The sequence below is a fragment of the Peromyscus maniculatus genome, chromosome 8 (genome assembly GCF_049852395.1).
Source record: "Peromyscus maniculatus bairdii isolate BWxNUB_F1_BW_parent chromosome 8, HU_Pman_BW_mat_3.1, whole genome shotgun sequence".
Taxonomy (NCBI): Eukaryota; Metazoa; Chordata; class Mammalia; order Rodentia; family Cricetidae; genus Peromyscus; species Peromyscus maniculatus.
This window is the reverse complement of record NC_134859.1, coordinates 58449575-58476228: the sequence shown is the minus strand read 5'-3', so window position 1 is coordinate 58476228 and position 26654 is coordinate 58449575. Positions and strand designations below refer to the sequence as shown.

The 26654-nt window shown below is 45.4% G+C and overlaps 1 long non-coding RNA gene across 1 annotated transcript; it reads left to right on the top strand.

Moving 5' to 3' along the window:
* Positions 1–7271: 7271 nt before the first annotated feature.
* Positions 7272–11684, top strand: LOC121831648 (uncharacterized). Its single transcript, XR_006075161.2, has 2 exons — positions 7272–7348; positions 11498–11684. It is a non-coding gene; the product is annotated as an uncharacterized LOC121831648 (long non-coding RNA).
* Positions 11685–26654: the final 14970 nt, after the last annotated feature.

Here is a 26654-nt window from a genome sequence, read left to right as displayed (position 1 = left end):
TAAAAAAGATGCTGGGTACAGTCTCATATGCCTGTAATCTGAGCACTCACGAGGTCCCGGAGAAAGAATTATAAGCTCAAAGCTAGCCTTGGTTGCTTAGTGAGACTCTGTCTTAAGAAACAAAACAAGGGGCTCAGGGGTTAAGAGCAGCCAAGAACATATCCTGCTCTTGCAGAGAACCTGAGTTCAGTTCCCAGTACCACATCAGGCATCTCATAACCACCTGTAACTCTAGTTCTAGGGGATCAAACACCCTCTTCTCTCCTCTTTGGGACTCTGAAGATATGTGCACCCACTTGAACCCATATGTACATACTCAAATTCACATATACACATAATTAAAATAAAAAGAAAGTAAGATTGTGAAGCCAAGCATAGTAGCACAGGTATATACATTGAGGAGGTGGAAGCAAGAGGATCAGGAGTTCAAGGTCAGCCTGGCCTGTCTGAGACATTGTCTCAAACAAAACAAAACAAAAACAAACAAACAAAAACAAGCTGGAGTTATAAATATGAGGCAGAGGGTGTTCTGTTTCACATGCACAAAGCCCTGAGTTCTGGAAAAAATTTATTTTTCTTTCTATATTCTCATCCATGCCTGTCATTCCAACACTCAGGAGGTTGGAATAGGAAGGTTGTGAGCTCATGGTCAGTCTGGGCTACATAGCAAGATCTTGTCTCAAAACTCCCCAAATAGGGGCAGGCGAGATGGCTCAGGGCTTAAGAGCACTGGTTGCTCTTCCAGAGGTCCTGAGTTCAATTCCCAGCAACCACATGGTGGCTCACAACTCACCTTTAATGAGATCTGGTGCCCTCTTCTGGTGTGTAGGTAGACATGGAGACAGAACACTGTATACATAATAAATAAATCTTAAAAAAAACAAACAAAAACAAAAACTCCCCAAATAGTCAACTGTGACAGTGCACACCTTTGATCCCAGTACTCAGGAGGCAGAGGCAGACAGGTATCTGTCATTTTGAGGCCAGCCTGGTCTACATACTGAGTTCCAGGAGAGCCATGGCTATGTAGAGAGACCCTGTCAGTAGGCTCAGAAGTTAAGAGCACTTGCTGCTCTTGTAGAGAACATGAGTTGAGTTCCTAGCACCCACATGGTGGCTCACAATCACATGTAACTCCTGAGATGTTATGCTCAGGCATACACATAGTGCACATATGCACATACAGGCAACACAGTCATACACATGAAAACGATCTTTTAAAAACATTGGAATAACCTCCTGTATTTTATCGGACCACCTACCATGCCTTAAAGTTAGATTTCAACAACAACAAAAACTAAAGAAAGCCTACAATCTCATGGAAACTGAATAATGTCCACCTGAATCACCAATGAGTCAAGGAAGAAATAAAGAAAGAAGTTAAAGGCATCCTAGAATTCAATGAAGATAAAATCACAACATACCCAAACTTATGGGACACTATGAAAGCAGTGCTAAGAGGAAAATTCAAAGCACTAAATGCCCACATAAAGAAGTTGGAGAAATCTCACACTAGTGACTAACAGCACACCTGAAAGCTCTAGAACAAAAAGAAACAAACTCACCCAGGAGGAACAGATGCCAGGAAATAATCAAATTGAGTGCTGAAATCAATGAAATAGAAACAAAGAGAACAATACAAAGGATCAGTGAAACAAAGATTTGGTTCTTTGAAAAAATCAACAATATAGACAAACCCTTATCCAAATTAACCAAAAGGCAGAGAGAGAGAGAGAGAGAGAGAGAGAGAGAGAGAGAGAGAGAGAGAGAGAGAGAGAGCATCCAAATTAACAAAATCAGAAATGAGGCCGGGCGGTAGTGGCGCACACCTTTAATCCCAGCACTCAGGAGGCAGAGCCAGGCGGATCTCTGTGAGTTCGAGGCCAGCCTGGACTACCAAGTGAGTTCCAGGAAAAGGTGCAAAGCTACACAGAGAAACCCTGTCTCGAAAAAAAAAAATACAAAATCAGAAATGAAAAGGGAGACATAACAACAGACAACGAGGAAATCCAGAGAATCATCAGGTCATATTTCAAAAACCTGTATTTCACAAAGTTGGAAAATCTAAAAGAAATGGATAATTTTCTGGATAGGTACCACATACCAAAGTTAAATCAAGACCAGATAGACTATTTGAATAACCCCTAAGGAAATAAAAACAGTCATTAAAAGTTTTCCAACCAAAAAAAATCCAGGACCAGATGGTTTCAGTGCAGAATTCTACCAGATCTTCAAAGAAGAGCTAATTCTAATACTCTTCAAATTGTTCCACACAATAGAAACAGAAGGAACATTACCAAACTCCTTCTATGAGGCTACAGTTACTCTGATTCCCAAGCCAAACAAAGATGCAACAAAGAAAGAGAATTACAGACCAATCTCCCTCATGAGCACTGATGCAAAAATACTCAATAAAATATTGGCAAATAGATTCCAAGAACACATCAAAACAATTATCCACCATGATCAAGTAGGCTTCATTCCAGAGGTGCTAGGTTGCTTCAACATATGAAAGTCTGTCAATGTAATACACCATATAAACAAACTGAAAGAAAAAAAAAACAAAACACATGATCATTTCATTAGATGCTGAAAAGGCCTTTGACAAAATCCAACACCCCTTCATGATAAAGGTCTTCAAGAGATCAGGAATACAAGGAACATACCTAAACACAATAAAGGCAATTTACAGCAAGCCAGCAGCCACCATCAAATTAAACGGAGAGAAACTCAAAGTGATTCCACTAAAATCAAGAACAAGACAAGACTGTCCACTCTCCCCATATTTATTCAATATAGTACTTGAAGTTCTAGCTAGAGCAATAAGACAAAAAAAGGAGATCAAAGGGATAGAAATTGGAAAGGAAGAAGTCAAACTTTCACTATTTGCAGACAATATGATAATATACATAAGTGACCCCCAAAATTCTACCAGGGAAGAGCTACAGCTGATAAACTCCTTCAGTAAAGTGGCAGGATACAAGATCAACTCAAAAAAATCAGTAGCCCTCCTATAAACAAATGATAAAAGGGCTGAGAAAGAAATCAGAGAGGCATCACCCTTTATAATAGCCGCAAATAATATAAAATACCTTGGGTTAACACTAACTAAACAAGTGAAGGACCTGTATGATAAGAACTTTAAGTCTCTAAAGAAAGAAATTGAAGAAGATATCAGAAAATGGAAAGATCTCCCATGCTCATGAATAGGTAAGATTAACATAGTAAAAATGGCAGTCTTACCAAAAGCAATCTACAGATTCAATGCAATCCCTATCAAAATTCCAACACAATTCTTCACAGACTTGGAAAGAACAATACTCAACTTCATATGGAAAAACAAAAAACCCAGGATAGCTAAAAGAATCCTGGACAATAAAGCAACCTCTGGAGGCATCACCATCCCTGACCTCAAGCTCTACTATAGAGCTATAGTAATAAAAAAAAAAAGCTTGGTACTGGCATAAAAACCGACATACAGACCAATGGAATCGAATTGAAGACCCTGACATTAATCCACACACATATGAACACCTGATTTTTGACAAAGAAGGCAAAACTATACAATGGAAAAAAGAAAGTATCTTCAACAAATGGTGCTGGCATAACTAGATGTCAACATGTAAAAGATTGCAAATAGATCCATATTTGTCACCATGCACAAAACTCAAGTCCAAGTGGATCAAAGATCTCAACATAAATCCAGTTACACTGAACTTGATAGAAGAGAAAGTAGGAAGTACTTCTGAACACATTGGCACAGGAGATCACTTCCTAAATATAACACCAGTAGCATAGACACTGAGAGCAACAATTAATAAATGGGACCTCTTTAAACTGAGAAGCTTTTGTAGGGCAAAAGACATGGTCAATAAGATAAAAAGACAGCCAACAGAATGGGAAAAGATCTTCACCAACCCCACATCTGACAGAGGGCTGATATCCAAAGTATACAAAGAACTCAAGAAACTAGACATCAAAATACCGAACAATCCAATTTAAAAATGGGTTACAGAGCTAAACAGAGATTTTTTGAGATTTCAAAAAAGAATCTCAAATGGCTGAAAGACATTTAAGGAAATGCTCAACATCTCTAGTCATCAGAGAAATGCAAATCAAAACAACTCTGAGATACCACCTTACACCTGTCAGAATGGCTATGATCAAAAACACCAATGACAGTCTATGTTGGAGAGGATGCGGAGCAAGGAGAACACTCCTCCACTGTTGGTGGGAGTGCAAACTTGTACAGCCACTGTGGAAATCAGTATGGCGGTTTCTCAGAAAATTGGGAATTGATCTACCTCAAGACCCAGCCATACCACTCTTGGGCATATACCCAAGGATTGCTCAATCATACCACAAAGATACATGCTCAACTATATTCATCGCAGCATTATTTGTAATAGCCAGAACCTGGAAAGAACCTAGATGCCGGTCAACTGAAGTATGGATTAAGAAAATGTGGTATATATACACAATGGAGTACTACTCAGCAGAGAAAAACAATGAAAGCATGAAATTTGCAAGCAAATGGATGGAACTAGAAATTATCATCCTGAGTGAGGTAACCCAGACTCAGAAGGACAAACATGGTATGTATTCACTCATCAGTGGATACTAGATATAAAGCAAAGGACAATTAGACTACAACCCACTGATCCAGGGAAGCTACCTAGGATGACTGTGGCTTATAATAAGTTTTGGTTTTACCCAATCACTGGGCAAGCTTTAGTGAAACATTTCACTATTAGGATGAGAATTTGTACTATATCAAGCTGATGAAAGAAAATGCTGGCCGTACTTTCAGGAGGGAAGGCTAAAATCTTTTTAGATTATGGGTTAGCCTATAGAAAAATGTCTACTGTAAATCAAACAATGAAGGGGAAGATGGATAGGAAGTTCACTCACACAACTCAAGTAAAAAAAAACATAGCTTTCTGAACAGATGAAGACAGGTTTATTCTGTATGCCAGAATCTAATCAATATTTATATGTATAATTCAGCTATTATTTGGCTTAAAATGGCTTGCTTATTGGGAAATGTTATCATTTATACTATTTTCTAAAGAGAAAATATTTTCCAGTTTCAAATACCCCTAGACTTTTGAATTACAACCTATTTTTAATGTTAAAAAAAAGTCTGTAAAAAAAAAAGGGGGGGGGTATCCAGGCAGTGTGTTTATGTGTGGCAATTTGTTTTCCTTTGTTTTGAGATAGGGACTCAGTGTGTAGCAAGGAACTCATTGTGTGGCCCACAACAGCCTGAGATTTGCAATCTTCCTGCCTCAGGACTCTGAGTGCTGGGATTCTAGATGGGAACCACCATACCTAGCAATTAAAAAACATGCTTTCACAATTTCACACACACACACACACACACACACACACACACACACACACACACACACACAATTATGCACACATATGGGAGGTGGTGGTCGTGTCTCAGCACATTTGGCCGTGGCTGGGGTCATTGAGAATTCAAGATGGCAGCAAAGACATTGTCCTGGCCTGGCCTTACTGGTTTCCAGAAGGTATGTGCTTGACCCAGGCAGGACTGAAGTTCAAATCCAGTAAGAAGGCATCAAACTAGGCCGGGCGGTGGTGGTGCACGCCTTTAATCCCAGCACTCCGGAGGCAGAGCCAGGCGGATCTCTGTGAGTTCGAGGTCACCTGGGCTACTGAGTGAGTTCCAGGAAAAGGCGCAAAACTACACAGAGAAACCCTGTCTCAAAAAACCAAAAAAAAAAAAAAAACCAAAAAAAAAAAAAAGCATCAAACTGTCAATTTCTCTTCTTCATCTTTCTAAAGCAGAAGGCATGGATCCCACCCCACCCATGAGTCTCTCCCAATAGTACTGAGTTCTTATTTATTTATTTATTTATTTATTTATTTATTTATTTATTTATTTATTTATTTTGTTTTCTCTGTTGTTTCACTTGCATGCATGTCTGTGTGAGGGTGTCAGAAGGCCTGGAACTGGAGTCATAGACTGCCATGTGGGTGCTGGACATTGAACCCGGGTCCTCTGGAAGAGCAGTCACTGCTCTCAACCACTGAGCCATCTCTCCAGCCCCAGTACCTAGTTCTTTGTTCATTGTTAAAGATTTATTTTATAGAGAGTACATGGAAGGGGTTACAGGGATGGAAGGGGGAAATGATATAATTATATGATAATCTCAAAAAAATTATAAAGTTATATAAAAAGAATTATGTTAGTGTTGTGTGTGTTTATCCCCAAAAGTCTAAAAGATAGCATTGAATCCACTGGAGCTGGAGATACAGATGATTGTGAACTACCATGTGGGTGCTGGGAACTGAACTTGGTGCTCTTAACAGCTGAACCATCTCCTGCCTTGCTTTTTTTGTGGGGAGGACAAGACATGGTTTCTCTGTGGGGCCCTGGCTGTCCTGGAACTCGCTCTGTAGACCAGGCTGGCCTGGAACTCACAGAGATCTGCCTGGCTCTGCCTTCTGAGTGCTGGGATCAAAGGCCACCACCCCCTGACTTCCAACCTTGTTTTTTTTTTTTTTTGTTTTTTGTTTTGTTTTGTTTTGTTTTGTTTTTTCGAGACAGGGTTTCTCTGTGTAGCTTTGCACCTTTCCTGGAACTCGCTTTGGAGACCAGGCTGGCCTCGAACTCACAGAGATCCACCTGCCTCTCCCTCCCGAGTGCTGGAATTAAAGGCGTGTGCTACCAGGGCCCGGCCCAACCTTGCTTTTATCTCTTCTCTAAAGGTCCCAAGTTGCCTTTTCTTTTCCTTTTTACACTTATTTATTATTGTGTGTGCATGCACATATGTACGTGAGGAGGTGCACATCCCAGCATGTGTGGAGAAGTCAGAGACAACACTGATCAGTCTCTCCTTTCATTTGTACATGGATTCCGGGGGTTGAACTCAGGTCTCCAGGTATACACTGAGCCATCTTATCCAACTATTTATTTATTTAAGATTAGTTTTTCTTATTTTGTTTTATGTATATGTGAGTATGTATCTCTGAGTATATTGCACAGGTAAGTGCGGGTACCTGAGGAGGTCAGAGGTGTCAGATTACCCTGGAGTGGTTATGAGCCACCCATCCTAGGTGCTAGGAACTGAACTAGGGTCCTCTGAAAGAGCAGTGTGTTTTTACCACTGAGTCATAATAGACCTTTATTCTTTTGAGGAAGGATCTCATTATGATAGCGTAGGTTGGCCTTGATCCCTTTGATTTAGCTTCCTGAGGGTTTATAGGTGTGCCCTGCTGTGTCATAGAAGTAGCTGTTTGATGGCCATTGGCTGCCTCCTCTATTCCCTGACAGCCACAAGATCTGCCTACAAGGATGATTCTTGCTCTTATCATGGTGAGAGTTGAAATTTCTAGACGTTGGGAAGCTAACCCACGTGAAAACTGACCACAAGGTGGCAGTGGCACACAGTGAGGCTTGTTTTGGGTGGACGGTGGACCTGCCCGTCCAAGAGAAGTACCTCCTCCTAGCAGGCAACCTTTTAGAGAAAGCACTTCAGGGCCACCATCCAGAAAGTAAAGAGAAGATGGGAAGAGTGAGGGACCAGAAAGGGAATTACATGTCTGGATGAAAAGGAGAACTCAAGGGCGGCAGTGCCCTGGGCTCTCTAGAACTGGTGTGTGGTTAGAACAGTACGTTTTGTGTTGTGTATATTTACCACAATAAAACAAGCAAAAAGAAAGAGAGAAGGAGAGAGAGAGCGAGAACGAGGGAGAGTTTATTTATTTATCTGAGGATTTATTTATCTGTTCTTGAGTTCTCTTCACTTCCTACTTGGTGGCTCTTGTTTCCCCAGCGCTGAATCTGGAGGAAGGAGCAGCTAAAGCCCAAGCCGCCCATGAGCTGGCACAGCGGCTTCTCGGGCTTTTGTGTGTGTGGAGACGACTCTATCTAGTGGTCGCTTCAGTGAGTTCTTCCAGGACGCCCCAGCCCCAACCTTCATGTGTTTGTTATCAGGATTCTCCCGGTGTAAGAGGCTGCCGGTGAGGCCTTCTTTGGCTCCAGGTGGCGCTCTTGAGAAGCCTTTAAAGGGACTCTAAGGCTCAGATTTGTTTGGTAGGATACAATCACATTTCCTCCCCTGACAGATTTTAGGGGTGCCAATGTTCAATCGGGCAACGTTATTCATTTTATTTATTTATTATTTATTTTATTTTCAAAACCATTATTAGTTAACAAGTATTTTACACATTGGAATTTTGGTTTGTTTTTTTTCAGATGATCTCACCATGTAGCTGGTGGAACTTAGTATGTAAACCAGGCTGGTCCTCGAACCCACAGGGATCTGCTTGCCTCTGCCTCCTGAGTACTGTGGTTAACAGTGTGTGCCGCACCTGACCTGGGTTTTTTTTTTTTTTTTTAAAGCAAATTTACTGAAGTATACTTTTCATAATGTAAAATCCAGTGTTCACCTGTATAACCATCAATCAACTCCACACTCATTTTCAATTTCCACAAAGTTTCTTATAGCCCTTTCCTCACTTACTATTAGTATTTGAAAACTGCCAATCTTATTTCTATTTCTATATGTTTATATGAATCATGTTTTGAGGTCATACAATGTGTGCTTGTGTGTATCTGGTTTCTTTCAATTAGTATAAAGTCTTTAATTGAGATACATAAAAAAAATAGAGCTAGAGTTAGGGATATATATTAGCAACAGAGTGCTGGCCAGCATGAATGAGGCCCCAGGGTCAATTCCTAGCAGTATAAAATAAATACCTAAATGAGTGGAGAGATATACCATGTTCATGGATCTTGAAACTCAATATTGTCAGTTGGGTCCCATCATCTTGATAAAAATTCATGTGAGTAGACTGCCTTTCTTAAACATTGGCAAGCAAATTCTAAAACCCAGTCCCAAGTGTTTTTGGAAAAAGAAATATGTGAGATCAAAACCATCCAATTTTGAGACGTTACCAAATTTTAGTAATCAATACAGTGTGTTTGCCATGTGTACATAGACAGAGAGAACAATGGGATGTGACAGAGTACAGAAACAGACTCTGTCACTCACAGCCAATTTTTTTTTTTTTAGTGTGTGTGTGTGTGTGTGTGTGTGTGTGTGCGCGTGTGTGTGTTTAATGAAACATGTCTTGGTAGTAGCTCTGGTTGACCTGGAATATAATTTTAAAAACATGTTTTATTTTATTTTATTTATGTGTGTCTGTATATGTATATGCACATGTGTATAGGTGCCTGTCAGATCTCCCGGAGTAGAGTTACAGGTGTTTGTGAGTTACCCAGTGTAGGTCCGGGGATCTGAACTCAGGCCCTCTGCAAGGGCAGGAAGCACTCTTAACTACTCAGCCATCTCTTCAGCACAGCAATTATATTTTTCTCCAGGTAATGAGTAAACCTTTTCTTCCTTGTATGTGTTGTTCTTTTCTTTTTCTTTCCTTTCTTTCCTTTTTGAGACAGGATCTCCTTTATCCCAGGCTGGTATCAAACTCGCAATGTATCCAAGAATGATCCTGCCTTTCTAATCCTCCTGCCTCTACTTCCTGGGATTACAGACATGTGTCCCTTCACTCAGTTGATGAATTGGGGATTGAATGAATGCAGCACTTTAAATTTTATTTAATGGGCATGTGCTCTTTGCCTGCATGTATATCTGTGCACCTTGTGTGTGCCTGATGCCTACAGAGGCCAGATGTAGGCACTGGATCCCCTGGAACTGGAGGTACAGATGGTTGTGAGCTGCCATGTGGGTGCTGGGAATTGAATCTGGGTCCTCTGTGAGAGCAAGCAGTGCTCTTAGTTGCTCTCCATCTCTCCAGACCATAATGCAAAGTTTTGTGAGTACTAAGCAAGTGCTGTACCAACTGGGCTATATCCTCAGCCTACCTGGTGATTTTTAAGTGGGTACTAGATGCTGTAAAATGTATGCTGTTGAGTGCTGTATTTTGATATATTCCTTTGTAGAGTGTTGGATTCTGTTCTGGCATGTAGTAAAACACTTGTGAATAATCTTGGTTCATGTAGACTTCGTTTGAAGGCTTATTATAGTAGGGAGACTTTACTTTGAGGTTAATTAACTCTGCTACTAATGTGTGATCTTTCTGAGGACTCTATCTAGTGATTGATGGGTGACAAGAGCTTTTCGTTAGACTATTTCTAGTCTTGTGTGAATTCCAGACATTGTTTGGCCTAGTACTTTATGGCAGCCCTTTTCCTAGCCTTGGGTATTTTCTTCTCACACATGAGTGTATCAATTCTTGGTTCATCCCTCTGGGATACTCTTCTGTAGACATCTGGAGCTTTTTTCAATGACACTTATTTTTTCTTAGTACTTTTTCTTACAGATTGCTTTACATTTAGATCTCCAGTCTTTCCTCCACAGCTCAGAGGGACTTCCATGCTCAGTTTGGGGTCCTCCTCATTGTATTGCGATCAAACATTCCCTGAGGCTGTGAGGCCATGAGCTAAGATCTCCACAATTAATTCCTCTCTTCTCAGGGATCTGGGCTACCTGTTATTCAGTGTCTAAAAACATGGCATGTATATTTTCTTCAGATTTCCTTCCTTTACTTTTTCCTTCAGTGTTAGGCATTTTTCTAGATGTCTAATTTCTTTCAGTTGGAAGAAACCAGACATGGAAGTCATTCAATATGTTTTTGAGATATGAACCAAGAGACCAGCATAATGAATTTGTAAGCATCAAATAAGATTTTTCTCTTGCCCGTTAAGCCCCCAGTCACCTCTAGTCCATAATTTCCTCTTGTATAGAAGGAAGTTTAAGGCATGATGTCCTTGTCCTTTGTGAAGGTGTGGGAGAGAGAGAAGGAGGAGCGCTCCAGGGGTGGAGGAGAAGCTGGGAAGTCCTGCCGAGAGCATGGGCAGGACCAGAAGGACCTGCGGGACTGGCTGTCACGAGAGAGGTGTCTAGGGTGCTGGCTAACGATGGGGTGGATGGGGAAGGAGAAACACAAGGCTAGCCCATTTACAAAGCCACAGTCCTTCTAGGCAGCAGATGCCACGTTCATTCTGGCTGTGTGAGTTACAACTGCTGAGACCCTCATTGGTTGCCAGATGCGTTGTCCCCACCTGGGGTGGGAAGTGGGAGGACTGGATAACTACACCGTTCCTTCTCACTTGGTCTAGAGGTGGTAGAGACGGCCTGCAACCTTGTCTTTGTTGTGCACATATCTGGCCAGGCAACATAAACAGACCACTTGGGAAGTGGGAAAATGGCCTGTGCCATATGATTTGAATGTGACATGTCCCCAGCCGACTCCTGTTTTGAGCACTTGTTCCCCAGCTGATGGTACTGTTTTGGGAGGTTGTGGAGCCATTAGAAGGTGGGTTCTGTGTGGCAGAATTAGCTTAATAAGGGCAGGTCTTTGAAGGTCATAGCTCACCATGATCCACTATGATGTAATGCTTCTACCTATGTACCTGCTGCCATGAACACAGCCATGGAGGACTGAAACCCCATGGAAGCATGAACCATAAACCTCTCATCCCTTATGTTTTTTCTTCCAGTTAAACTCATCTATGGACATCCCTGCTCAGACCACCCTGGATAAAGCAGGTCTCATCTCTCCTATTACTATGAACTACATACCCTGACCCCATCTTGGCATGTCACTAGCTGGTACCTGCAGTCAGAGGATACTGACTTGCATGAACACGGCCTATCTGCACTGGAATACAAGCTCCTCAAAGCCAAGGTGTTTGTCTTGCTTATTGATGTTTTTCCAGGCCTTGCCACAGTCCCTAGAAAGACAGTAAGGGTTCTGTAAATGGTTGGTGAATATGTTCAAGCACACCCACAGTCATAGCAGTGCTTTGACAACAGCTAAGGCTTGGATGTGACCTAAGCACCCACTGATTGATAATAGATAAACTGTGTGGCAGGTCACTCAGGTTTAAATAGGAGAGACATCCTGTCCATTGAGGCAGCATGGGCGGACACTGGGAATATTATTTTAAGTAAAGTAAGCCAGCCACGAAACCACAAATATTACAGGATTCCTTTCCATGGGGCAGCTAGAGTAGTCAAACCCCTCTGTCAGCTGAGGCCTTACCCGAAATCCTGGAGCAGAAAGTGAAAGCATGCTCTCCAGGAATGTTGGCTGAAATCAGAGGTGATGCTGAGACAATGTGAGTTAGGATTCCCGCAGCTTCTGCTGGGCAAGGACCTTGACTGTCCTCCCAACTCCCACAAGCTGCCATTGTTAGTGTCAGCAGACTAACCCCCAAATCAGGCAGCTGGCAGGTACTGAGCCTCGCGGATATTTTTCACTGGAGGTCCTCACTCACTGCATTTCTGCAGTTGCTTCCTTCTGGAGTCTTCTAGAGTCTCAGTGACGACTGAGAGTGTGTTTAATTTGTCATTTGCTCTTGGAGCATACAGCTGTGTATACAACTCTAAGTGGGAGTTTATTTTCCTTTAGCTCTATAAATATTATTTTCGTTTCTTCCAATATTGCTGATAAAGATTCAGATGTTAGAGTCTTGTCTTTTGCCTTTAGATAATCTACCTACCCCACCCCAGCCTCTGGCGCTATAATTTTAATCTCCCCACCCCCCACCCCCAACACACACTCCTTTCTGTTCTAAAGTTTCACTGAATTGTAAAACAGGAGAGGCATTTTTTCCCTTTTTGCAGCAAAGGGAATCAAACCCAGAGCCTTGTGCATGCCATCATCTGCCCTGAAATTGCCAGGTAGACCAAGACTGGCCTCAAAGTGATCCTCTTGCCTTTGCCTGCCGGGTGCTGGCATTTGTCCTTTATTTTATTTTATTTATTTATGTATTTTTTTAATGTATGAGTGCTCTGCCTGCATGTATGTCTGCATGCCAGAAGGCATCAGATCCCATGGGCTGCAATTATAGATAATTTTTAGCTGCCATGTGGATGCTGGGAATTGAATTCAAGCCTTTGGAAGAGCAACCAGTGCTCCTAACCACTAAGCCATCTCTCCAGCCCTGAGGTTTTTGTTTTTCACTATAATTTTAATTCTGTAGATTTTTTAAAAAATTTTCTAGAGCTGAGGACCGAACCCAGGGCCTTGTGCTTGCTAGGCAAGCGCTCTACCACTGAGCTAAATCCTCAACCCCAATTCTGTAGATTTTTAATTATGTTTGTTATTTGTCCTGTTTTTATTTCATGACCTTCATTTTTTGTTTCATGGTTGCTGGTCCCCCTATATTTCTTTGAGGACTATATTAGGAAGGGTTTTGTTTTGTTTTGTTTTGTTTTTTTTGAGGAATATAAGCAACAGATTATATGTGTATATATTATAACATTTTTTTTTTAATGTTGGCTTACATGATAAGGGCTAAATAATTCAACAGTCGACCCATGATCTAGAGTGGCAAGAACCATGTAGCTGCTGGATCCAGGAAGCTCAGAATTGACAGTCAGGTGCTGAAAGCCTCGGACCTCCTCAGAGAGCTCCTATATTGAGCCTCTGTGGAAGGGCTGAAGGAGAAGGAGTCTGATGTTGGTGGTGGACTGCAGCAGTAGATGCACTGGCTCAGAGAAAGCTGGAGAGGTGACTCAGTCACTAAGAGCATGTGTTGCTTTTGCAGGCATGAATTCAGTTCCCAGCATCCAAAAAGCGGCTCATAACCATCTCTAACTCCAACTCCAGGAAATCTGATGCCCTCTTCCGGCCTCTTTGGGTACTGTATGCATGTACACATACATGCAGGCAAAGCACTAATACACATAAAAATAAATAAATCTTTAAAAAAAATTTTAAAGGAAAGAAAGGCTTACAATGGTGTACATAATTTTTCCCTTATTTTTTTTCATTTGTTTGTTTTTGAAACAGAATCTCTCTACATAGCCCTGGCTGTTTTAGAACTCACTATGTAGACCAGGCTGGCTTTGAACTTACAGAGATCCACCTGCCTCTGCCTCCTGAATGCTGGGATTAAAAGTGTGCAACACTGTTTTTTTTTTTTTGAGTTTTTTTTTTTTTGTTTTTGTTTTTGTTTTGTTTGTTTTGTTTTTATATATGTTTGGGTGTTTTACCTGCATGTATGTCTGTGTATCACATGCGTTCCTGGTGCCAGAGGAAGCTGGAAGAGGGCACCTAATCCCTTGGAACTGGAGTTACAGACAGTTGTAGACCACCATGTGGGTGCTGGGAATTGAACCAGGGTCCTCTGGAGGAGAAGCCAGTGCTCTTTCCTGCTGAACTATCTCTCCAGCTCTCTAGCCCTTGGTCTTATTTTTCAGTTAAAAAACAAACAAAACTGCTGGGGGATGTCTCTCTATACACTGTGAATATATGCCTGTTCCCATTGGTTAGTAAATAAAGCTGCATCGGCCTATGACAGGGCAGGATGGAGCCAGGTGGGGAAATCCAAGAGAAATTAATGAGAGGAGAAAGGAAAAGTAGAGAGACACCAAACTCCTGTCCAAGGAGCAATATGTAATGGGATGCAGGTAAAGTCATGGGGCACATGGAAATACATAGATAAATAGAAATGGGTTGATTTAAGATGAAAGAGCTAGCTAGCAAGAAACCTGCCATAGGCCATAAGTTGATAATATAAACCTCTGAGTGATTATTTTATAAGCAGCTACGGAAATGCAGGGCCTGGTGGGACCTGAGAAATTTCTGCTACATAAAACCTTTGAGTTGATTTGTGCGTGCGTGCGTGCGTGCGTGCGTGCGTGCGTGCGTGCGTGCCTGAAGGCATTGTGTAGGTGTGTGCATATTACAGTGCACATGTGGAGGTCAGAGGACAAATTGTGACAGTCACTTCTCTCCTTCTTCCATGTGAGTCCTGGGGATTGAACTCAGGTCATAGAGCTTGGTAGCAAGCACCATTGCCTGCTGAGCCATCTTGCTGGCCCTGGTTCCTCGCTTGAAAGTTATCTGCAGAGTCCGTAAAACTCAGGGCTTGGTCTTTGGCTTGGTCCCTTGGCTTGGTCTCTGTTGGACTGGATTCCAGACCAGGGTTTTCTCAGAAGTGTCTACTGTGGCCTCCATCTCCTGGGACAGTTCCTGTGAGGTTGGTGGCTTAGCGGAGGGCCCAACCACAGGCACAGGGCTTAGTTTTTGTGGTGAACTAGTGGGCTACTCTGTAGGTTTATGTTCCCCAAGTGACAGCACAGGTCCCCATGCGAGCCAGGCTCAGGCCTCAGGCCTGCTTCCCATTTGTATCAAAGGCCATACATACTCCGTGTTTTCAACCTTCTAGTCCCAGGCCAGGGGGTGGCCTATCTCTGACCTCCCTTGAGGGCTTCTGCCTCCTTTTAAGACATCTCTTGCCAGGTGTGGTAGCAACCCCCTTTAATCCCAGCAATTGGGAAGCTGAGACAGGAGGATTGCTTCAAGTTTGAGGTTAACCTGGGCTCTATAATAAAACCGTCTCAAGGGCTGGAGAGATGGCTCAGAGGTTAAGAGCACCGACGGTTCTTCCAGAGGTCCTGAGTTCTGTCCCCAGCACCCACATGTCGGCTCACAACCATCTGTAATGAGATCTGGCGCCCTCTTCTGTGTACATAATAAATAAATAAAAATCTTAAAAAAAAAAAAAATCTCAAAAAACAAAACAAAACAGAAATCTCCACTTCTTGTATATACAAATCTCTTTGTCACTAATTTTTAAAACTATCACATTCATTTGTGTCTTTTTGCACGTGTATGTCCACATGGCGGTGATGTATGTGAAGGTCAGAGGACAACATGTGGAGTTTGGGTTCCTCATTTCACCATGGGCCCTGGGGATGGAAATCTATCAGACTTGGTGGCAAGCACCTTTACAAACTTTATTGCATTTAATTGTTTATTTATTTATTTACTTATTTATTTGTGTGTATATGAGTGTGAATGTGTCCCTCTCTGGATCACATTCGTGTCATTATTAATTCTTTTTTTTTTGAAATTTTATTTTATGTATATGAGTGACCTGTCTTCATGCACACCAGAAAGAGGAGGAATCAGATCCCATTACAGATGGTTGTGAGCCACCATGTGGTTGCTGGGAATTGAACTCGGGACCTCTGGAAGAGGAGCCAGTGCTCTTAACCGCTGAGCCATCTCTCCAGCCCCATTATTAATTCTTACAATCTCATGTCTATGTGTTTGAAGCAGGAGGTGGCTTCAATCATCTCTGACCAGAATCAATGCTGTCTTTTCTACATGTAATTCAGCTTCTGCTAATCTTTGAGCTGATGTCACCCTGGCGACAACGTTTTATCTTTATGATTACTGACTTCAAGCCTGTTTGGACTTGTTGTTGACTAGGGTCTGGCTTAGTCCCAGGACCTCTGCTTTTAGTGGTGCAAGGGGCTAGATCCTGAGCCTCAAGCACACTAGGAAGGCTGTTCTACTGTACTGTACTCTGTCCCCATTTCATATGTATATGGAAGTCCCCTTTTATTTGTAATGGTAGTCATCAGTGAGTGCTTAAAAACATGTGGTGGATTGTACTGAATTCTAGATGGTTTGCTTTTCTTTTTCAGATAGGGTCTCACTATGTAGCATAAGTTGGCCTTGAACTCCTGGCAGACATCCTGCCTTGGGCTCCTAAGTGCTAGTATTACAGGTATGAGCTACCGCACCTGGCCTATGTTGTGTTTTCTTTTTATTGGTGTGTCATGTATGTATGCGCGTGTGAGTGTAAGCTGGAGGTCACATTGGGTGTTTCCTATCACTCTCTATTGTTTTCTAGACAGAGTCTTTCACTGAACCATTTTGGCCAACTTAACTGGTTAGCAAAACCCCAGGTCTCTGCCCCCTTACCCCAAGCACTAGCTTTTCATGGGTGCTAGGGATCCAAACTTAGGTCCTCATGTTCCTATGGCAAGCACTTTACCTGATAAGATGTTTCCCCAACCTCTAGATCCTATTTTTCTATAATGAAATATAATTTATGTTAGACACGGTAACAGATTAGTAACAACAGCTAGTCATAAAATAGAACAATAATAAACTAATACATTTTATAGGAATATGGTCTCTCTTTTCTTTTTCTTTTTTTTTTTTTTTTTTTTTTTTGAGACAAGGTTTCTTTGTGTAACAGTCATCAGGAACAGTCCTGGAACTCCTTTGTAGACTAGGCTGGCCTCGAACTCACAGACACCCACCTGCCTCTGCCTCCCACATGCTGGGATTAAAGGCGTGTGCCACCATTGCCTGGCTGGAAAGTGGTCTCTCAAAATATGATAGTGTCTCTGCTCTTTCTGTTTGTCTCCTCCTCCTCCTCTTCCTCCTCCTCCTCTGCCTGAGCCCCCCAGAGGATCTTTCTTCCTTCTCTGTGAGCCTTGCTGTAGTGTGTGTTTCTTTACCTCCCATAAAAGCCTTTCTTTACCGGCTGATGCTGTCTGCTGTGCCTGAGATCCTCCTGCTGCTACCTGTTGAACTTGAGATGTTTCTTACCTTTTAATTCTTTAGCTGGCAGAGAAGATGAACTGGATCAAGACCCCTAGACAGTGACCCTTCTTAGACACACTGCCTCATGATGGAGCCCAGGCTGGCCTTGAACTCATGACCCTCCTGCTTCGGTATCCTGGTGTTAGAATTACAGTTCAGTGCCACCACACCCAGTCTCAACCTCCTTCTTGTTGACAGAGGGTGGCTGAAGCCTTGGAAATCATAACCATAGATGCGGATGTGGAGGTGGGGGACAGGACACTGCTACATGTAATCAGCATGTTTCCAATCAGGGCCTTTGTAAGGGACTCAAAGCTCAGAGTCATTTAACCTTCCAGTCCTAGGGTCGGATGATGCTGCCAGGCTCTCCTTTTCACAGAAAGTAGTGAGTCAGGACTTGGGATCTGAGTCCAGAGACCTTCTCTATTTCTCTGAGTGGTGTGTATCTCTGTGTGCATGCACACATGCTAGCTTGTGTGTGGAAACAGATGTGGAATTAAGCTCTGGGCCAGGCAGTGGTGGTTCGTGCCTTTAATCCCAGCACTTGGGAAGCAGTGACAGGTGGATCTCTGTGAGTTTGAGGCCAGCCTGGTTTACATAGTGAGTTCCAGGCCAGCAGGGTTACATAGCGAGACCTTGTCTCAAAAACAAAACAAACGAAAACCCCAAACTAAAGAACACGAAGGAACCAAGCTCTGACTGTGAGGTGTTGTTCTACAGCCAGGACTGGAGCGGTGAAGGGTAGAAGGTGGCAGAATCAGGGGATTCACCAAGTGGCACCAGCCTCTTATACCCAGCTGTGCCTGCATCCTACCCATCTACCGGAGGGTATAAAGGAGGCCTGGCTGCAGCCAAGGCCTTGGGCTCTGCCCTCTCCATTCTCTCTTGTACACACCCTACCATCTGAAAAACCCTTGCACACAAGAGGGCGCCAGGGCTGGAAAGGAGAGGAGCGTGCATACAGTTCCTTCCCCAGAGAAACACACTCATGGGCTGGGTGTAGCTTTGAGGTAGTGTTTGCCTACTCTGTAGGTTCAAGGCCCTCCCCAGCACGGAACCCCACCTTCTACAAGAAAGCTCTAAACCAAAACCAAAACCAAAACGTGCTCGGAGAAACAAATGCGGGACGCAAAGATCCAGAGAGGAACGGTAAATGCACAGAAATAAAATAGGGCGGAGACTCAGGGTTCGGGACACACAGAAAAGAGTCTAGAGGATGTCTTCGTTGTAAAATGGCCGGGATACAGGGTTAGGAGGCATCAAGGTTCATACAGGAGGGCTCCAGGGCAAGGCACTAGCCCCTGGGGATACCGGGGGCTTGGAGACCTCCAGGAGTCTGGCTCAGGCCGTGAATCGAGGATCCCATATCCATTGTGTGGCTCCTTTTGGGAGTTGGGGCTGGATGAGAATGTGAACAAGTCTGCCTGTATCCCTGCAGCAGAGGACAGGTGCCTAGTCTCTCTCTGCCCTCCCCTGTGCAAGGCCAGCTGCCCCCCCACCCCCACCCCCACCCCCGCTCATGCCAGTGTCAGGTTCCGGGCAGTTCCCTGGGGGGAACTTTGATCTGGAAAGAATGAGACTGACCGATCTGGCCGCTGCCCAAAGCCCGGCTGTGTCACTGAGACCTGGCCTGGGCTGCCCCTGTTACCTTTCTACTCATGGGACACCAAGCAGTCGCCATGGGTTAGGGGGCCAGCGGGGGGCTTTCTCGCTTTCCCAAATTCCCTTGTTCTGGAAGTCACTCATTCATGGCCTCATTCACTCCTGCGGTTACTTCTCCTTCATTTCGCTCATCCAACAAGCGCTGTCGGGGATTAAGCGCGGGTTCTGTGAAGAGACAGGCAGGGTCGCGATCTTTAGGGACACCCTAGGGGGTTAGCCTCCAACCACATCTGAAACAGACACAGAGCTAGGAGTAGGGGGGCAGGAGGGAGCGAGGGTGCAGCTCAGAGGGGGTTAAGTGAGAGGGGCTGTGGGACCCCGAGAGAAGGGCAGCCATTTGTCACCCAGCTGGACAAGCTTCTGCACCCGGGGACTGCTCAGAGACAGGCGCAGAACTGTGGCCGAGTTCCACGTGGGCAGCCGAGAGGGCCGCTTGGGGCTGGCTGGTTAGAAAGAGCCTCCAGTGGATTCCTGAGGCCCATGTAGCCGGAGAGAAGCATGGGTCAGGGGGAGGGGTCCCTCTATGGCTTGTTGGGAAGGTGGCTGACTGTATGGTGGCATTCCAGGCTTTTTTTTTTTTTTTTTTTCCTGAGGAGGGGGGGGGTCTGTGTCCTCCAGACTTCTCTTCCTAACTCCCACGTCCCAGCTCCAGTGAGTTTCCCAAAGGCATCCAAGCACGACCAGCTTGTCTACCCTCTTTAAAGGGCTCCTAGTGACCCTGCCATGCTGAGGCCCAGCCCCCTCCTTTGGCCTCCCCACCCCCACTGCCCATTCTGACTGACATGGCCTTTTGCTGGGCTGAAAGCAGACACTGGCTGTCCCGCTGGGCCCCTAGGGAAGGCCTGGTGAGCTGTGGCCTTGCAGCCTGGCTCCTCTTGTCTTGGAGGCTACTGAGCCAGGCCCTATAAATAACCCCTCCCCCGGCCCCTTCCTTGGGAAGGGGGAGGGGAGGCAGGCTAATGCTGGCCTAGAGGGACCAGGCCTCTTTGTAGGACATTGTGGAGGGGGTAGGACAAGGCTGAGAGGGAACTGGAGCCTGGAGTTTGAGGTTTAGTTCTGATCTCAACCAATGACCACTTGGTGTTTGGGTCTCAGGGGCCTCTTGCTAAGGCAGCCAGGCTGGGTGGGCAGGCATGTATACTCCGGAATTACGGTGTGAGAAGAGGGCCGAGTCTCATCCCATCTCTGGGCAGGTTTCCTTCCAGAAGCACAAGAGTCCTGAATATGAGCTGTGGGTCCTTTAAGCTAGGCTTGGCCTGCTCTAGAGACCCCTTTCCCAGTCCTCAGAGGCTCAGGGTGATGTCACCAGGTGCCCACCCCACCTGTTTGCTGAGGTCTTAGCCTAGGGCTTGCTGTCCTTGTACCTCAGTTTCTGTTCCTGGCTCTGGAGTTCTCAGGGTGGTGAGGGCGAGGAAGTGAGGTAAATCAGTGCAGGGACCTCCCCAGGCCCGGGGGCCAGGGCCAGGGCTTGGGACCAAGTGGAGGATCTTGGAAGTGGAAAATGTGAACCAAACAGCCTTATCTGGGCTGGAAGCAGCTGTCTCCACACCCTGCGCAGCCCCTTCCTCTGTGTGTGTGTGTGTGTGTGTGTGTGTGTGTGTGTGTGTGTGTGCCGCGCGCGGCTGGAGTGGGTGGGGGTGGCACAGTACTGCAATCCTCACACTTCAGGCTGGAGTGGGCCGTGTTTGTCCTCAGTATAACCTGGGCGTCAGGAAAGGCCTGTAGGAAATTCCTCTTCCTTTAGGTCAAGAAGCCCAGCGTTGGTTTAGGAGGGAAGGGAAGCTCAGTTCTCTCTCACCTCCTCTCCAAACCAGGTTTTCCCTCAGAATTTGACATGCCAGAATCTCTTTAGGACAGGGCCTGTGCCCTCCAGAGAGTCTTCTAGATCTAGTTAGAGTCAGAAAGAGGATATGTGATATGCGTGTCCAGATCCAGGCTCACCTGTGGAACCAAAATAAGACCAAAATGCTCTCACCCCAAAACTAAAGGCCTAAGACTGCTCCTTTTCGCTACAGGCCATAAGTTACTGGAACAGGCCAGAAGTTACTGAGACCAGTCAGTTCAGATTCCAGAAACCAGGAAGTGTAAAAGTACAGAGCCACAAGATAGTCACGAGGTAATGCCTGCCAGACTATGGAATGTCCTCTCCCTGGTTTCCAGGGTAACTGGCCACAGAAATGCCCCCACCTGAGGGCAGCCAATGAGAAATGGTGGCAGGCAACCACTCCCTTAGAAGTAATTTCTAGAAGTCCCTAGAAGCGAGCCAATCAGAATTGTATCTGTACTAGCACCCCTAAATGATGTAACCTTGTGACTTTTCCCTTTAAAAGCTGAGCTTGCAGACAGGTGGGTGCTTCCTCCAGCCTCCACTGCGTTGGATGTATTGGACGAAGTCCCTGCCTAGGCTTGTATTGCTTTTGGATATCCAGAATTAAACCTTGCTTTTGCATTCCGGCATGCTCGTCTTTGGTGGTCTCTCTGGGGGTCACGATCTGGGCACAACATCACCCAATAGACATGCAAGCACATAATTAATGTAAACTTTTTTTTTTTTCAAGACAGGGTTTCTCTGTGTAGCTTTGCGCCTTTCCTGGGACTCACTTGGTAGTCCAGGCTGGCCTCGAACTCACAGAGATCCTCCTGGCTCTGCCTCCCGAGTGCTGGGATTAAAGGCGTGCGCCACCACCGCCCGGCAATTAATGTAAACTTATATACAGATATATGTATATCTCACATATGTCCAAGCACATGGCAATACAGGCCATATGTGTCCTCACATCTGATGTTTATACTGGTTTATGTACTACTGATCTACCTACATATGTGTGAATATCAACCTACACGGACCACCTATGAACAAGTCTCTCCTACAATGGTGGGCGTGGTGGAACTTGCTTCTAATCCCAGCACTTAGGCAAAGTCCAGGAGTTCAAGGTTATCGTTAGTTATGTAGAGCATTTGAGGCCAGCTTAGACTACATGAGACTCTGTCTCAAAAAAAAAAAAAAAAAAAGGAAAAAAAGAAAAAAATCCTCCTACAAATATGTATTCTTACAAATGTGTACAACACCCAAATATCACATATATGAGCAGACATGTGTGCAGATGGTAGCCTGCACAATTCTCTCATCTTTCCTCCATCCATGATACATGCACAGACATAGATATATCATTAGATATACGGAAAAAAGATGAACATTAAAAATGTCCAAAAGTGGGCTGGAGAGATGGCTCAGCGGTTAAGAGCACTGGCTGCTCTTCCAAAGGACCTGAGTTCAATTCCCAGCACCCACATGGTGGCTCACAACCATCTGTAATGAGATCTGGTGCCCTCTTCTGGCCTGCAGGCATACATGCAGGCAGAATACTAGATGCATAATAAATAAATCTAAAAAAAAAAAATGTCCAAAAGCCTCAAAAAACAAAATAAAACAACCCCCCAAACAAGCAAGCAAGCAAACAAACAAACTACTTAAAATAGGACACATATGGCCTGTATTTGTTAGCTGGGTGGTGGCGTACACCTTTAAACCCCAGTGCTTGGGAGGCAGAGGCAGGCAGATCTCTGTGAATTAGAAGCCAGCCTGGTCTACAGATCAAGTTCCAAAACAGCCAGGGCTACACAGAGAAACCCTGTCTCAAACAAACAAACAAACAAACAAACAAACAAACAAACAAACAAACAAACAAACAAAGTCCAAAAGAAGCCAGAGAGATGGCTCAGCATTTAAGTGCATCTTGCTCTTCCAGAGGGCCTGAGTTCAGTCCCCCTGCACTCACATCAGCCGCTGCCTGTAACTTCAGCTTCAGGAGCTCTGATGACTGACGTCTTCTGACCTCTGGGGGCACTATACTCATGTGTACAAACCAACGAGAGAGAGAGAGAGAGAGAGAGAGAGAGAGAGAGAGAGAGAGAGAGAGAGAGAGAGAACACAATTAAAAATAAATCTTACAAAGTGTCCATTAGTGTGTAGCAGAGTGTTCCTTGGGGGAGAGGAAGTTTAAGCAGGGGTTGGTGGTGGGAGGGGTGGGGTTTGCTGGGGTGGGAGGGTCTCTTCTCAATTGGCTAGAGGTCGATGGGTTCCAGACTCAGTCCCCAAGGCTCTGTGTTAGGCAGGTAGAGCTGATGGGGGGAGGGAGGGCGGCGGCACAGAGACCCATGAGTCTCTCTCCTGGGTACTGCCTTGGTTCCCCTGAGGGTGATAAGACCTGGAGACTCCAAGATTTTCCCATGCGGAGGCCTCTGCTACTTGAATCCCACCACATTTCTACCTCCCTCCTTATCGCCCTCCACTTGGCTCCTGAACCTAGCAGCCTGGCAGGAAAAGATAAATGTAAGCCCCACCTCCCTGTTGGTATGGATCACATAACACACAAGGAATGGGTTCCCGGGACAGAGGATGGATTTGGGGATTCAGGAGGAGTGGGGGTTGTATATTTGCCAGGAGTGATGGGCTCAGCCCTGGAGCTGGTTGCTTTCACGTTTTGAGACTATTTGCTGCAGGCTGTGAGGACTGGGCCTGGCTGACTGCATGTACCTCCCAGGTGTGAAGCCTGCTCCCTAGGCTATTAGCTGTGATAATAAGGGGGTCTAGCCTGGCCCATGATCCTCCAGTGAGAGTCTTCCCTAGCAGTGGGGCTCCGGAGAACTCCAGTGAGATGTACAACTGCCCCAACTCTGTGCTACAGCTGAGTGTGGCCTTGGAGACTGGCTCATGGGCCTCCACAACTCCCTGGAAAGCACTTTCTCTGGGACTCAAATTAGTGATGGATTCCCCCTCTATCCCCAAATCCAGAATTTGGAAGCCGTCCTTGCTTTCTGTCCCCTCTCATCCCCCACTGTCACCCATCCAACAGTCCCTCTGGGTCCCCTCTTCCCAGACATCCCATCATCCAATGCTTTTAAAGCACTTATTTTTGGCAGTTACCACACCAGGTGTGGAGGCAGAGGAAATGTTGGAAGATCTATTTCTTTGCAGTATGACCTGATGCCCCATGTACACATGCATGCACCCATGCATACAGAAGCTGGGGTGGAGGAATGTCACCAGGTGGGTGGGCAGAGCCTAGAAAACATAATAAAAGCAACTGCAGGGGATTTGAGTTTCTAGCCAACCTAGAGAGGAGAGAAGGGATGCTTAGAACCCACTGAATCTGACTGTGCCCTGACAGATGAGGGGAAAAGTTCTCCAATTAGGCCAGGGCCCTTCTTAGTTCTACTGTGTCTTTGTATGTCTTGCCAAACCACCTTGAGCCAGTCCCTGCCCATCTCCTGTCCTCAGTTTCCCCATATCAGGCCCATGACTCTAACTTCTCTAACTTCGCGGTTTGGGCCTGGCAAGGGTTTGATTTTTGCGAGATGATTGACAGGAGGAGCTCTGGTGCAGCCTAGACCCTGAGCCGAGGGAGGGAACAGCAGGCTGTGGGGTCAATGAGGAGAGCGGGAGGGCAGGTGCCAGAGCACTCCGTGGGAGGTCAGCCTCCGTGCTCTGACATCAGGGCTGGTGAATGTGGAGGCGGTCAGCCAGATAGGTTTGCCCTCACCTCCCTCACAGCCTGGTACAGGCCAGGAGCTGTCCTGGGGAGGGCGAGAGAGGGGCTTCCAAGGAGAGGTTGAGAGAGCCTAGGGCTGGGAGCAGAACTTTGCCTCCCCCATCTGTGCTGGAGGCAGGCTCTAGGGTGGTGTTGGTCCACCGTCAAGGCTCAAGCTTCACTTCTCCTTCACTCCCCCCCTCCCCCCATCTTCTTCACCCCACTAACATCTCAGGCTTATCTCTAATTACTGACTCCTGATGGTAGTTTGACTGCTGAGGGACAAGACTCTGGGGGGTGGGGACGACGGTTTGAGTCCTGTACCATCTAACCCACAGTGAGCCCTAACTTCTGCCTTTGACCGCATCCCTACTTGTGTCCCCAGAAGATACCCTGTGCTGCCCTTCTACCCAAGCAACTCTTAGGTCCTCTCACAATGTCTCAGAGGGACCAGATTCCTTAGCTGAGGTTGGAGAGTATGTCTGTGTCCTTGGCAGATCTCCACATCTTTGACCTGCTCCTCCCTGGGGTTTCCACTGCAGAGACCCATTCACTTTCTCCTGGAAGGTTGGAGAGAAGGCTGGACCCCTAGTCATCTTCTACTCTGAAACCCCATCTATGCCACTGCCCCGAGGGATGCCCAAGAGGTCAGGGACTCAGACATCCTCTCCTTGCCTGGGCTCTAAAAAGGAAAGGTTGAACTCTGACTCCAAGGCTCAGACCTGCAGGGTGGGCAGCTCTATCTGGGGTAGCAGTTGTTGTAGTGGCCCCTCTCCAGGTCTCTATCAAAGATTCCACCCTGAAAAAGAATGCATGGAGTGGTTTGGCTCACCCTGTCCAGACGGCTGCTTGGAACACACACAGACATGCAACATGCTCGCCTTTTGGCACTCGGCTTTCCCATGAAATAATTGCTGGAAAGCTCTTTGGATTAGGTAACCCAGTGTTCCTTCCTGTCCCTGCTGCTCGGGGGAGGGGATCAGCCCTTAGCATCTGGTAGGCTGACCCTGCTCCTAAGGGGGAGAAAAAGGCCAGTCCAGGAGGGGCTGGAGGCTCCCAGACATCCTTGGAAGCAGCACATGATTATGGGAACAAGCCTTCCAAGCCTCTTCCTGTGGATCATCTCACTAAGTCTGTCCAGTCTTTGGGCATCCTTCCACAGCCCAGGCCCAGAGAAAGCTAATTAGGGAAGCTTTTTCGCACAAAGAATGAGATGTTCTCATCTTTATTTTTTAAATGTTTAGAGTGTCTATCATACTGTTATCCTAAGCAACAATTACCTCCATCCTCCTTTCTTTTGGTCATGTTTGGGGTTTGTAGGAACGGGACTCTCTGGAATCAGGGATAAAAATAGTATTGGAGAAAAAAAAAGTTGGTACATGGGTACTGAACTTTTGAGGCAGCAGGGGTCGGGGCGGGTCGGGGTAGGGGTTTGTGGCACAGATTGGTTTTTGGTCCCAAAGCTTCTCATAGCAAGAGTTTGGAAATTTGGCTTTAATCTTCTCCCTGTTTATCCTCAGCCTCTCCTGGATCCCTTAACAGGGGCCTCTGTCACCCTAAAGTTCTTACTGGCTGCTGATGGGGAACCCGTGTGTGTGTGTGTGTGTGTGTGTGTGTGTGTGTGTGTGTGTGTGTGTGTGTATGCCCCCTCCCCCCGGAAGGCCTGGAAGGATGGGAGGGCACTTCACTGTCTGCCTCCCTCTCCGTGAGATCTCAGAATTGGTGCAAGAAATTCCAGGCAAAAGTCTCACAGGTGAGGGGCTGAAGTGATGGCTCAGCAGTTAAGAACACTTGTTGCTCTTGCAGAGAAGTCCCTGAGCTCGGATTCCGACACACAGGGCTGCCAACACAACTCTTGGGAACTCCAGTTTCAGAAAATCCGGACACCTTCTTGCGATTTCTGTGGGCACCAGGCACTCACGCTGTGTAAATACATATAAACAGGTAAAAAGAATCATACACATAAAATAAAATTAAAAAAAAAAAAAAAAAAAAAAAAAAAGGTCTCACAGGTATTTGCGTACTGGATGGTACCGGGAGGCGATTGGAGATACATATAAAGGTGAGTCTGAGAGGTTATATGGGGAATGTGTGTGTGTGTGTGTG